This window comes from Medicago sativa, chromosome 5 (genome assembly GCF_051527215.1).
Source record: "Medicago sativa cultivar Bolivia chromosome 5, Bolivia_mono, whole genome shotgun sequence".
Lineage (NCBI taxonomy): Eukaryota > Viridiplantae > Streptophyta > Magnoliopsida > Fabales > Fabaceae > Medicago > Medicago sativa.
Genome location: NC_140753.1, coordinates 62,173,902 through 62,187,636, shown reverse-complemented (window position 1 = coordinate 62,187,636; position 13,735 = coordinate 62,173,902). Strand labels below are relative to the sequence as shown.

Genomic DNA, 13,735 nt, shown 5'->3' with positions numbered 1-13,735 from the left:
ATCATACCTTACTAAAACAGAATCAGAAAACCGTTGTCCATGGGACTCTACCAGAACAATTTTTTTACCTTCCAAAATTTAGGCGTTGTCGTAGGGCCAAAATGTTGTAGTGATATTTCCCTTTATTCCGAATAGGGGGGAGCTCCTGCTGCTCTGATTGATGATGTTATTGATGTTGCATCTGACATGTTCGTGAATGCATACAAGGATGTTCTTGCTGTTGCAGTTGCAACCGAGTATTCTTTCCCTGAGGCTGACAAGGTTAAGGAGTTCTTGAAGGTATTGTCTTTACTCAATCTGACATTTGTCAATATTGACTTGTCTTTAGGTTGTATCTGACATTTCCCTTTAATCCGAATAGGGTGGAGCTCCTGCTCGTGTTGGTTCTACATAAGGTAATTTTACCATTTTATTAATTTTTGTTAACTTTATATATAGATTATTGATTGTTGAATGTTGAATTAATATGCTTTTGTGAACACTTGGTTTAAGATTTTTAGGGTCATTATTATGATTCAATTGTTGACAACCCAAATAATCATATTATTAATTTTGTTATGTTGATACTTTGTACCGATTCCACTGAATCAACTTGAAGTCATAAGTTCTCCCATTTCTGTTTCTCTAGAATTGTCTGGTACAGTCTGTTTTTTATTATCCATGGGTGTCTTAGTTTGTTGTGCATTGTGCTATTTTCACGGTGTATATAGTGGTTGTATTAATCATAATATTGCGTTTTTATTTCTTAATACCTCAACTGATTGTTTATATTGTTGGCTTTCTTTGGTGAAAACTGTAATCCCTATTTAAACTTCATTGTGTTGGGATGTGTGCTATCAATTCCATCCATCCAACCCACTTAATTGATCTTTGATATTTGTCGGGAAAACAAACTGCCCGCAGATCATCTTGGGAACCAAGTTTTATAAGTTTCTAAGATTTTATGTGTGCGGATAGTAACAATAAAGCCTTTCTGCTTGAACCTTCTCCTCTATGCATGGAGATGTGTTCCAATAAAACTAGCTTACAAATTTATCTAGTTCTGGCAGACTATTGTTTTGCATGAACTGTTTCTGCTAGAACTTTTCTGCATGACCTTTCTCATTGAGTTGAAATAGTCTTTGTATTCTGTCCACATTTTTTACTTGAATTTAATAGATGAAAGTTGATCATTTGTTTTTCAGTCAAGAAAATCGCACTTAGTTCTTCTTGGTAACATTTGTTTTAACAAAAATTGTTTCTAGGATTTTATCTGTGCGTATATCAAGTGAAAAACCTTTCTGCTTGAGACATCTTTGTATCTATGGAGATAGAGATGTGCTCCAATGTAATTGGCTCACATTCTTATTTGGTTCTGCTTGAGACTTTAAGCTTATATTGTCTGTTTTCTCTCCTTATTTCTGTTTTATGAAAATCAAAACTGATTGTTTGATCTCTTTCTGGAGATACAATACTGCACTTAGTTCTTCTTGGTAACATTGTTTAACAAAAATTGTTTCCAGGATTTTATCTGTGCATATAGCAAGTGTAAAACCTCTCTGTTTGAGGCTTCTCTTTTATTCATGGAGATGTTCTCCAATGTGACTGGCTTACATTCCTGAAAAATTAATTTATAATGTTATGTAAAAGCTCTGCTTACTTTTTATAGTGATTATACTTCTTTTGCACATAGAAAGATAGAGGGTGTGATTGGTTCTTGCTTTCACACCTCATTTGGTAAATTGGTTAGCTTAATCTTGTTATTTGCTTGTTGGTTTTTAATTAAAGTATATATTGATTCCTTACATTGAGATTATAGGTTTTAGATCATTTCTTTTTAGTTGGTGTCTGTTCTAAAATTTTTAGGCACTCTACATTTTGTTTGGTAGTATCTTAAGACTAATTAATTGAGGGTATTGCACACGTTAACTGGCCAAGTGAATTATTTCTTTAATTCACCAATTTATGATCATTAGGGCACTTTATAATAACTGAGAATGTAATGCTATCATCCTCTTATTCTAGAAATTTCATGCTTAATCTTTGCATTTTGGTACAATGCCCTAGAATTCTCTTATTCTAATTGACCTTGAAGTTGCATGACTAATCTTTGCATTTTGGTTCTCTTTGCAGATTTTCAGCGGTACCTTCAGCCAGCTGTTGGATAGGTCATCGAAGTTTTTATTCATCCTGTTTTGGTTGCATTTGCATTTTGGTCTTTTTTTGTTGCTCTGAACAGAAGATTTCCTTTTTCTAGGATGTTGAAATCGAATGTTTTTATTCGTCGTGTTTTGTTGAGTACTAATCTCATTTGCACTATTTTGTTGAGTACTAATCTCAAATGGAGCCCCTCTTAGTTTGGTTCTTTGTGTTTAAGTAAAATTAGATTAAACAAACAACTATTGAAATCCATTTCCCTATAATTACTCAACTCAAAAGTATTTTTCAAGGTTAATCCTCATTATTTATGCATGGTTTTAGCGAACCTCCCCCACTTAGATGAAATTAAATCAGTCTCATTACATATACGTGTGTGTGTGTGTTGTGATGCACATCATGATTCATGATGAATCTTTTTGCTATAACAAGTAATTTCCATTTCCTTCAACATTGTTTAAAGATGTGAATGTTTTTTCTTAGATTTCTCAAGGCCTCGTTGGAAGAAAAATATAGGTGTCATCAGTGTGATTAGTGATCACTTGAGACTATTCTCTTGTTTTGGAAAAATCGAATAAAATTTAGAAACTTGCCATGATTGTTAAGATGTGAAGTTCTTTTAACTTCGTGTATAGATACAACCCTTTAATGAATCATGCGCTCTTTGTTCCTACATAAAAAGTTGATTACTGAGCAATATGTTTTTTGAATAGCAGAGACGTGGCTATTGCTTAATAAGAAATCGAAATTTCATTTCTCTTTGTTCCTACATAAAAAGTTGATTACTGAGCAATATGTTTTTTGAATAGCAGAGACGTGGCTATTGCTTAATAAGAAATCGAAATTTCATTTCTCTTATATTTTCAAAATTATATTTTTAGAAATTGTGATGTTGCGAAGACAAAGACAAAGTAAAGAAAGAAAGAAAAGTCAGTAATTCATACCAAAGTCAGTAATGAAAGTTCCTTGTTGTTTTAGCTACAAGTTTAGTGTGTCAAATAATCACATACCAAATTAATTCATATTTCTAACATGATTTTTGCGTGTGCATTTCAGCAATTATTAAGACTAATTCTTCATGTCAATGATTATTTATATAGATAGAAAATCTACCCCTATATAATTTCAACCCATTTTAGAATTCAAATTTCAACTTGAGAATACTAATTAAGCTGTAAATAATTTATATGTTAAGATCGAGTTATTATATGAAATTAGAACACACTTACTTGAACACCATACACTTACTTGGACACCATGATTACCGGATTCGCCGAGATTTGAGACAGAGTCTTCCTTTGCCTTTCACATGCTCCGGACTTAGGGTTTTCGATGGGGCAAACCGCTAATGAGCAGAATTGTCAGAGTGATGGCAAAGGGGACGTAACCTCTCTATTTATAACCGTGCAACCCTAGGCACCACCCATCATGGGCCTAGTGTTTGGGCCTACACTATGTTTCTACACAAATCAGATTAAGTGCCCAAAAGCCCATTATTAATTGATCACTTTTATTAGGGCCTAAGCATCATCAAATGGATCACAATATCAGTCCGTTTTTATTAAAACCAAAACCAACAATTGATTGTAGCCCACAAAATATTAGAAGAAATTCTAACATTCTCCCACTTGGGAAAAATCAATTGTGTATTTTAAAAATAAAATAAAAAATAAAAATTTAAAAATAATTTTTGAAAACGACTCTCGGACTGATAACAAACTTCCTAATGTGGCCACTACATGATCCCATGATGCAACACTTAATAAAGACTCCGTCCAACTAAGAACTGAATGATATCGAATCATGGCGGTAGTTATATCCTTAATTGATACAACACCTTCCATGGTTACAAATATCACCAATTCTGTCGACTAGTCATCTGTGTAGAGTGTAGCAAGAAATGATATGTCAATGTGATCATCGACCATACTATCATTTTCATTGTCGGTCCTCAATTTCTGTCAATGCCTTAAAGCCAGAGAAATTATGTGATTTCTCTCAAATGCTTAAGGCCAAAGAAATTATGTGATTTCTCTCAAATGCCTTAAGGCCAAAGAATGCCTTAAGGCCAAAGAAATTATGTGATTTCTCTCAAATGCCTTAAAGCCAGAGAAATTATGTGGTCCACGGAAAACCACATTGCCTCAGCTCCAAAATAGTGTCAATCACCGGCATAGTGATCCCAACGACACTGAGCTCTAATTTTCACACATAATACATCAGCTCCAAAATAATGTTAACAGCCGGCATAAAGATCCTGTCAACATTGAGCTCAAATTTTTCACATGTAATGCCTCAGCTCCAAAATAGTGTCGATCACCGGCATAGTGATCCCTTCAACACTGAGCTATAATTTTTCACATTTGATATTTGATATATACAAGAATTCATCTCATCATCAATAATTAAATTGAATGGAAATTCACATCAATATATCAAAGAAAACAAGTGAAAGAAAAATTCATCATCAAAAATTAATAATATAAAATTCAAACTCCCACTAACCAAATGCATCAAAAGAATTCACAATATTCATGTTATTCAAAATGACTCTTGAAAACAATGAACCTAAGTCATTTGGTTAAAAGAACAATTAATGTCAAGGTTAGGAAGCCAATGAATGTAATAAATGATTCATTACCATAAATTATAGGAGTTGGGAGCCACTAATTTCATTTTCGACAATTTCAAAGGGTTCAAAAATGCTATGTGTAACCTTTGGTTTTAGTAAATTTGCTTCTAATGCAATTCACACAAGTACCTGGATCATCAAACTTTAAGAAAGGTAGAATATTTACTTTGATTAATTTCTTAGCCCTTTCCCCAATAAATATGATCCAAGTGCTTATGTCATAAAGTAAAGGATGTCTTCCTCAACATTAGACCTTATAGCAACAAAAGTTTTGACAATGAAAGACGAAGCAAGGTTATGTGGAGTCAAAGACAACTTAAACTATCAACAAAAGATCCAGGGAGTCATGAACCATCTACTAGAGACAATTTATATAGATGAATAAAGGATGAAGCAAGGTTATGTGAGTTTAATATCAAACTTAGTTTTCTACCTCCAAGAGTAAAACTAAAACAAAGTTGCTCCAACAAGAAAACACAAATAGGATTCATCCTAAATGAAGGTTACGTGAAAGATATTTTTCAAAACAAGTTAAAAACTAGAATGTTAAATTATGGTGTCATCTCCCACTGACTTCACAATTACTCCTATATTAATTTGAAATTAAGTTGACATCTCCCACTGACTTCACAGTTACTCCTAAATTACAACATTGTCATATTTTCACGTCTAATAACTTTTCATTAGACACATGAAGACCAATATGGTTAGGTACTTTAACTTGTGAGTCATCTCCCAATTACCAAAAGGTTATTTCAGTTCATGCATGTTCTCCTAGAGGCAACTCCAAATCTTACTTCCATTTCTTACCGTTACTCTAAATCTTACTTCCATTTCTTACAGTTTGACTTGTTTAACATCTCGATGGAAGCAGAACAATTAATCACAGAGAAATTCATTGGTAGAAAACATGAATTTATTAAAATATGTCATAAGACAAGATTTAGCTCAAAATAAATAAGCTATTATAACGAGGCCAATATAATTGTACAATCACCTTTGGGCAGAATGCACAAACTAAGGCAAAGTCTAAGTCAAAACCTCAGATAAGTTAATCAATGAGCATGTATTGAATTCGGGAAATTGTCACCTTTGGGCAGGCAAGTTCCTTAGTTCAAAACATTCTCCAATAACTTTATCCCAAATCAATTTTTAATTGTAAAATGCAATAACCACCTTTGGGCAGGAAACTACATGTTACGATTAAAAACATTCCTCAAGCTACAAAAAGAAATTTCATCAATCAATCAATAGAGGCGGTCCCACTTTGGTGGTAACGACTTATATCAACGCAAGAAATTCTTTTTGCATAGGAATCAATAACTCTTGTCAAAATAAGACACAGAAAAAATATGCATTATTTAAATTCTTTTTCCATCAAATTTTATTTTATTTTATCTCAAATCCGAGAGGAAACACCATTATTAATATTTTATGGATCAAATTGTGCATATTCAAAAGGATTTGATTTGATTTTGGTGGATTAATTTGTTTTTGAAATTAAGTAATTTCATTGGAAATATTTCTATACATCGATTTCATTTTTTTTTCTCTTCTTCCTATTTATGGGAATGAAATTTTATTTTGTGAAATATGTAAATATTTGGTGTTGATTAGAAATGAGAAACATATATTCCTAAAGATGTGAGTCTAAAGCCCTATATGTGAAAATCTCTTTTATAGAAGTGAATTATTCTATTAAAGTGTTGTAATTGTGAGATTACTTTAGACTGAATTTTTGTCAATAGCACCAAATATTTTTGTATATGAATTTATAGTTATTATATAAATTCTATATTGCCTTGTTCTTATTTGTATGCTCACTTGTGGAATATCATAAAAGATAATTTTTGAGCAATTCTGAAGGCAATTGAAAACTATTATCCTTGTATTGTATTGATCTATTATTATAAACTATTTTTTGCTTCATTGGTTGTTGTTGATTTATGAACCAATTGAGATGACAATATGCTAAATTGTGCGGAACTTTCTTTGAGTCATCAAAGCTTAATGATTCTACATTCAAGGAGAATTGATTACACCTTTTGAGGTTAGTCATGATTTAATTAATTTAAATTTTTTTATTGAATTTGATTACACGTGTTCCATTATTATTTAGGGGATGGACATAACATATTGGTGTAATATTAATTGACATGACCATTGTGTGATTGAGAATATAGTTAAATATTTGTTGGAATATTTTAAAAGTCTTGGATTGATAATCCAACTATCATTCTCTATCAAGTGGGAGAAACTTACATGTCAATTATATATAAATGAGAAACAAATATCATTTGTTGATGAATACTCTTTTGTTTATTATATGGAGACTTACATTGAGGATATTAGTCTTTTCTTAAATATATTTTTGTTATTATTTTGTCTTTTATCCTCAATTGTATTGAAATTGAAGTCTCGTTTATTTCCGCTGCATAAATAAATAATTACTACATGTTAGTGAGATTATGACTTTAGCGGTAATAGTTACTCTTCCAAAAGGTAGCACATAATTATATTTTAGATTTTCTTTATGTGCTTTTAAATTACTATTCTACCGCGTTGTATGAAACAAAATGTATGATGAATGCAAATTGAAACGATATTGCATTTGTTTGTGTTGTCAGAAGATTTGCAATTTTTTAAACAAATTTCACATGTTGTGATTCACTGTGTATGTGCATCTAATGTGTATAAACATTGACATGATTAATATATGAATATTCCATCAAATTTTATTTTATTTTATCTCAAATCCGAGAGGAAACACCATTATTAATAATGGTGTTTCCTCTCGGATTTGAGATAAAATAAAATAAAATTTGATGGAATATTCATATATTAATCATGTCAATGTTTATACACATTAGATGCACATACACAGTGAATCACAACATGTGAAATTTGTTTAAAAAATTGCAAATCTTCTGACAACACAAACAAATGCAAAATCAATTTGCAGCAACAAACACAACATCAAAAGGAGTAGCACAAAAAATACATGATTTTAATTTAAACATGACTACTCAAAATTGTATTTGGATCCACACATGCAGTTGTAATTCAATTATGATAAACATATTCTTAAAGCAAATTCAATCTAAGAATAAATCAAATCTCAAATCCACTCAAATAAAAGAGTAGAGACAATGACCATATATAAAGAAAGTATCCATAAACATAAATGAAGGAGACACACAAAAATTGGATTAATGTACCATTTTCACACGTATTAATTTATCTATGGCACATATAAAATTAACAATAATTGAGCAAACAATTATTAAACCCAAATCATCTTTCATATAGATTACGAAATTTACCAAAATGAAGAAAACAATCAAAACCCTTGTTCAAGTAACTTCATTTTGATTTGTTTGCCAGATAAGCAAAACCAAACACATAAGAATAAGAATAGGAAATATTTAATTTTCCTATCAACCATATGATTTTGAAAATTGAAACAATTTCAATAATTCAAATTGAATATTAAAAGAAAAAATATATATTTTAATTCAAAACTTCAAAATGTATGCTTAAAATAAGAACAAATCTTGGAAACAAAATTGAACCTTTTAATTATATGCAAATTCACCATGAAGTACAGACCATATATATAAATATACCAGCCCAAAAAATACCAAGGTGAAAAAGAATATCAAATTCCAAGATATGGCAACGATATTAAAGGGAAAAAAATGAGCCAAAGTGAAAAGATTTAATTCTAAATATTTAGAAATAAATCACTCAAAAACAAATCGATATCCATATCCACATTAAGAACTTGAATTCAATTGCATTATTAAAAAACATATCTTTTCCGGTACATATAAAATAAATTAATATTCACAAAAATATCACTTTGGTAATATATGAATTCAATCAATTCATGCCATAATATGAACATAAATTCTGTCCAAATTAAAAACAGAGAAAGAAGAAAGAAGGAAAAAAAAAAACATTCAAAGCACGAGATGCATCATCAAAGTTTTCCCAACATTTAAAGAAAATAAATAAGACATGTTGATTCCACAACAAGAAGGCACATGACAAATTCAACAATGTTAAAACAAAATATGTCCATTTATATAAACCAGTCAAGCCCAAACTGCAAACAACACTAACATGAATGAACCTTCTTGATCATGTTTGTTGAATAACCCATAAAAGATACTTGCATCACATGAATGCACAAAAGCGGAAATCATAATTTGGATCAAAACATATAAAGAATAATTTCGGCACTTATTCATAAAAAATATGAATCAAACTAAACCCAAACTAATTCATGTTAAGCTGAAACCAAAGCGGCATAAAATTGAAACCAACAACACAATAAACGAAACAAAGCAATCTGATTTCAATCCGGAATACCAAATCATAAAAAATAAAAAATAATAATAATAATAAAGATTAAACTAAAACTGAATCAATTCAAGCCTGAATTGAAGCAAACCGCAATATGTGCGTCGCCGGTCCTTAATTTTAGCAACTAATAGCAATTTCAAGTACCGAATAGAATCGATAAATTTTAAACCAAAACTAATCTTGAATAACTCCAGATTGAAAAGTGGTTATTAAAGGAGAAGACATAGTACTATAAAAATAAGGGAAAATTACACTAACCTCCCCTAAACTTTAACTAAATGTCACTCACCTCCCCTCTATTTTTTGAAAAGACATTGACCTCCCCTCACACTAACTCTGTTTAATCACCGTTTGAAGAAGAAAAGAAAAACCTTCCGTTCTCAATATTTGTTTTTACAGAAACGTCACTTCCATTCTTCCGTTTGAAGTGTAATTGGTTGATGAAGAAATAAGATGTCTAGTTTCTTAATCTGCAATTAGACTAACCAAACTTGTCATGAAGATCCCATTCTATGGTGGAACTGATGCAATACCAAACACTCTAAACCTAATTTTAAGATCAAAGGACATTGCGTGACTTTGCTAAATCTTATCTAACCATCAATTTAATATAGCACTAATCCTTTGTTTATGCCATCAATTCCATTTCTTTGATATTTATTTTCTTAATTGAAATCTTATTTCATTAGGATAATCAAATCAAAATGTCAATGCTTGTATAAATCAATATAGCAACGTAATTGGTGAAAACATACAAACAAGATCTCAGAGTATAAACGTCCATGGGAATGATGACAGCAACAACGTGTGACGAGGCAAAGATTAAACTGAAGGTAAAAATGAGTTAGGAAGGTGACGAGACTAGTAAATTATATGACAATGATTAAAAAGTTAGGAATGAATACACTTACATTTCAGTTTTGAGAGGGAATGCCAAAAAGGTTACAAACCCATTACTATTCTAATCTTATAAGGTTTATAAGGTTTCTTGAATGTTTGGTTGATGATATTAGTGGAATAGTGGATTGACTGGAATCAACAATAAAGGTTTCTCCCCACAATGTTGATAGAAGATTCTTAAAAAAAAAAAAAAGTTAACAGAAAAATTAACGGCGTTAAAAGAGAAGGGAAGTGTTTGTCTATTTGATTAAAACTTAAGGGAGGTTATTGTTAATTTCAAAACTAGAGGGAGTGTCAATGTCGTTTTGATAAACCTTAAGGGAGGTGGATGTAATTTTCCCTAAAAATAATTATGTCAATTTGTTTCTATGCAAAAGCAAAACCCAAAAAAAAAAAACACCGAGATCAATTTGTTAATATGAACGGAAGAAAATATACATAGCCAAAACAAAATCAGCCACCGTTTTGTTACCAAAATATTCCCGATAATCAAAATTTAAAATTAGGGTTCTAAATCGGATTTGGATTCTCTCCATTGAAAATTCTCTCAAGTTTTCTCATGTGGAATCTCAACCATCAATCATGAGAGAGAAAGTGAAAATTAAATTATAATGAAAAGTGGTTGTTGTATTTTAATGGTGGAGATTGAAAATGGAGAAAACTTGAGAAAATTTTCAATGGAGAGGATCCAAATCCTTCTAAATCATATAATAGTAGGCTCTGATACCACATGTAAACAATTTATATGTTAAGATCGAGTTATTATATGAAATTAGAACACACTTACTTGAACACCATACACTTACTTTGACACCATGATTACCGGATTCGCCGAGATTTGAGACAGAGTCTTCCTTTGCCTTTCACATGCTCCGGACTTAGGGTTTTCGATGGGGCAAACCGCTAATGAGCAGAATTGTCAGAGTGATGGCAAAGGGACCTAGCCTCTCTATTTATAACCGTGCAACCCTAGGCACCACCAATCATGGGCCTAGTGTTTGGGCCTACACTATGTTTCTACACAAATCAGATTAAGTGTACAAAAGCCCATTATTAATTGATCACTTTTATTAGGGTCTAAGCATCATCAAATGGATCACAATATTAGTCCGTTTTTATTAAAACCAAAACCAACAATTGATTGTAGCCCACAAAATATTAGAAGAAATTCTAACATAAGCTACAAAAGGCTCGACTCAAAACTTCAATTTAACCATATTTTTTATAGGAAAAAATGACCATAGATATCTAATTGACGTAATTAAATGTTAAAACATGTCAAATGGCTAGGGTGTTAGGTGAACTTACTATTTTTGAAAGTGGAACACTTATACCATAGTTCTAATTCTTGTTTCATATTAGGTTTTTTTTTTTTTTTCAAATAATTTTGTAGCTAAAAATTTATCCCGAAGTTCAAAACCCTCACTCCTATATATCTTTATATTCCTATTAATTGAGTTATGATCATATTACATCATATTAGAATTTTTATATTAAGTTTAACTAATTTTATAAAATCATTTTAATTTATAAACAACATACCAAGTCTCTTCCAACCCATTTTCTTTAATTTGTAGGGTTTAGGAAATGGAAATTGACTTGGACGAGGTTGAATGATAAAAGCACCATGAACGGTTGCACGTAAGCTGATGCGTGAGCATGCCACCATAATGTTCCTTCTTGTTGTGTCATATTAAATTTGTATGTAAATTTATTTTCGAGACGAATTAAACAGGACCTTCTGCCGATGCACTAAATAGCTGGAATACTCTACCTGCCTTTACATGGTTCAAAAAATTCATAAACAATTGGAAATTGAATTTGCATGACCAATACTTCTTAGACACAATTTGCTCATTTAATTGAAGGCTTCATTCTTGCTAATTTATCCGTTTTCAAAATAAAAAAAAAATTATGATCTAAATAATAAACAATGTTGATATAGTCACCTTCGTTGTCATTATCACTCTGGTCCAAATCAATGTATTCTCCTATGGGTAAAGTGTAAACCATCAAATAGTTTATTTAAAGTATTTTATATTGTGGCATTGATTTGTAGTAGCACACAAAGAAAATATATGTTTGAGATTTATCATAAAAAAATGCAGTATATCGAATCAAATAAGAGAGAAAAAATTTGTCATGCAATATGAACGAAATTTCCTCTCGTGCGCTTTAACATTTTCCTATCTATGTACCTATAAATTGTGATGTACTTGAGTGACACATTTTATTTATGATAAATTATAAATAAAAAATTTATGATAAATTATATATAAAAAAAATTGTAACTTTCTTTGTTATAAAAAATATGTTTAATTACACTTTTGATCCCTTAATTAATTTTCAAGTTCCATTTTGGTCCCATAATTAATAAAAGGTACGTTTTGGTCCCTTAAATATGCTTCCGCCAGCCAATTTAGTCCCTCTCCGTTAATTTTATGTCTAAGATGGACCAACATTGTAGAAGTCCACATGATGTTTTTCTTGTGAAGGGTTTGAAGACGCGACAAGACGCGAAATCAAACGCCGCACAAGACAACAAACAACACAATCCCGCACTTAGACGACGAAATCACAAAAAACACAGGAAAAAACTTGATATTACATAATTTTGTACTTCCAATTCTTTTGAAAAAAAATTTATTGAGCGTTTAACACTTTAACCACATTATTTGTATGGCAATCCACAAAAAGCATACCCAGAGCTCCAAATCCCAGTAAAATTATACTAGTTATCTTTTACGAACCTAATTAACAAAATTATTTACGTAATACTCCCCTCTTCAAAATTCAAATTAAACAAAAGGTATTTTTTGGTATATATCTCAATTTTAAGTATCATTTTTTTGAAATTAATAATATTTTATTTTACTTTTCTTATAAGAATATATTTTTATAGCAAATTATGACTTTTCAGTCACTTAATTTATTTTGGTGGAACTTGATCCATTTTTAGGTGACAAAATTGTAAAATAATGTATTTAAATATTAAATTGACACATAAAACTTTGATGACATTTAGTGGGACTGATTCAAAAAATAAGTTTAATTCTTTTTGCAAAAAAAAAAAAAGTTCTGTATTGATAATTTGTTTTGGGATCAACTGAATCTTGTCTTGATATTGTTCGGTTTTTATTGGACTAGAACTTCATCAAATTTGATTGGGTTAATGGTCGGATTTGGGTCAAAAAATAGGCATAGCCAATGCAAGAATTTGTTTCAGGTCACATACTAAGAATTAATGTGGTGTCAAAAACTATTTATTAGCCTAAAAAATAAATAAAATAAATAATCTAAACAAAATGCATTACTCCTACCACAAGATGGGGCAGAAGGGACAAAGAAAAGTACAAATTTCGAATACAAAAATAATCCTTGATTCTGTTAGAATGGTGGAGGGACACATAAAAAATGCTATGAACGGCTCAATATACCCAAACATCCCAAAGAAAGTACACACCACTGGTAAACCCAAAACAGAAATTTTTTAGCAAAGTCCACTTCTTTTATTGTATTGTGGCTGCATGCATGCTTTTTAGGATCAGAAGCAGTGTCCGTCCATTATACCATTTTCTTCTCAATACTGTACTAATAATGAATGTATCACCCATGGTGCCATATTTACTTTAGTAAAAATTCCTTTTTGTTTTCCCAAAAAGAAAATCCCAATATGCAGATGTCTATCTTTTTATTAAT

General features: G+C 30.8%; 1 long non-coding RNA gene across 1 annotated transcript; it reads left to right on the top strand.

Annotated features, from left to right (window-relative positions):
- Window positions 1–108: 108 nt before the first annotated feature.
- Window positions 109–2,305, top strand: LOC146923820 (uncharacterized). Its single transcript, XR_015009877.1, has 3 exons — window positions 109–279; window positions 362–395; window positions 2,113–2,305. It is a non-coding gene; the product is annotated as an uncharacterized LOC146923820 (long non-coding RNA).
- Window positions 2,306–13,735: the final 11,430 nt, after the last annotated feature.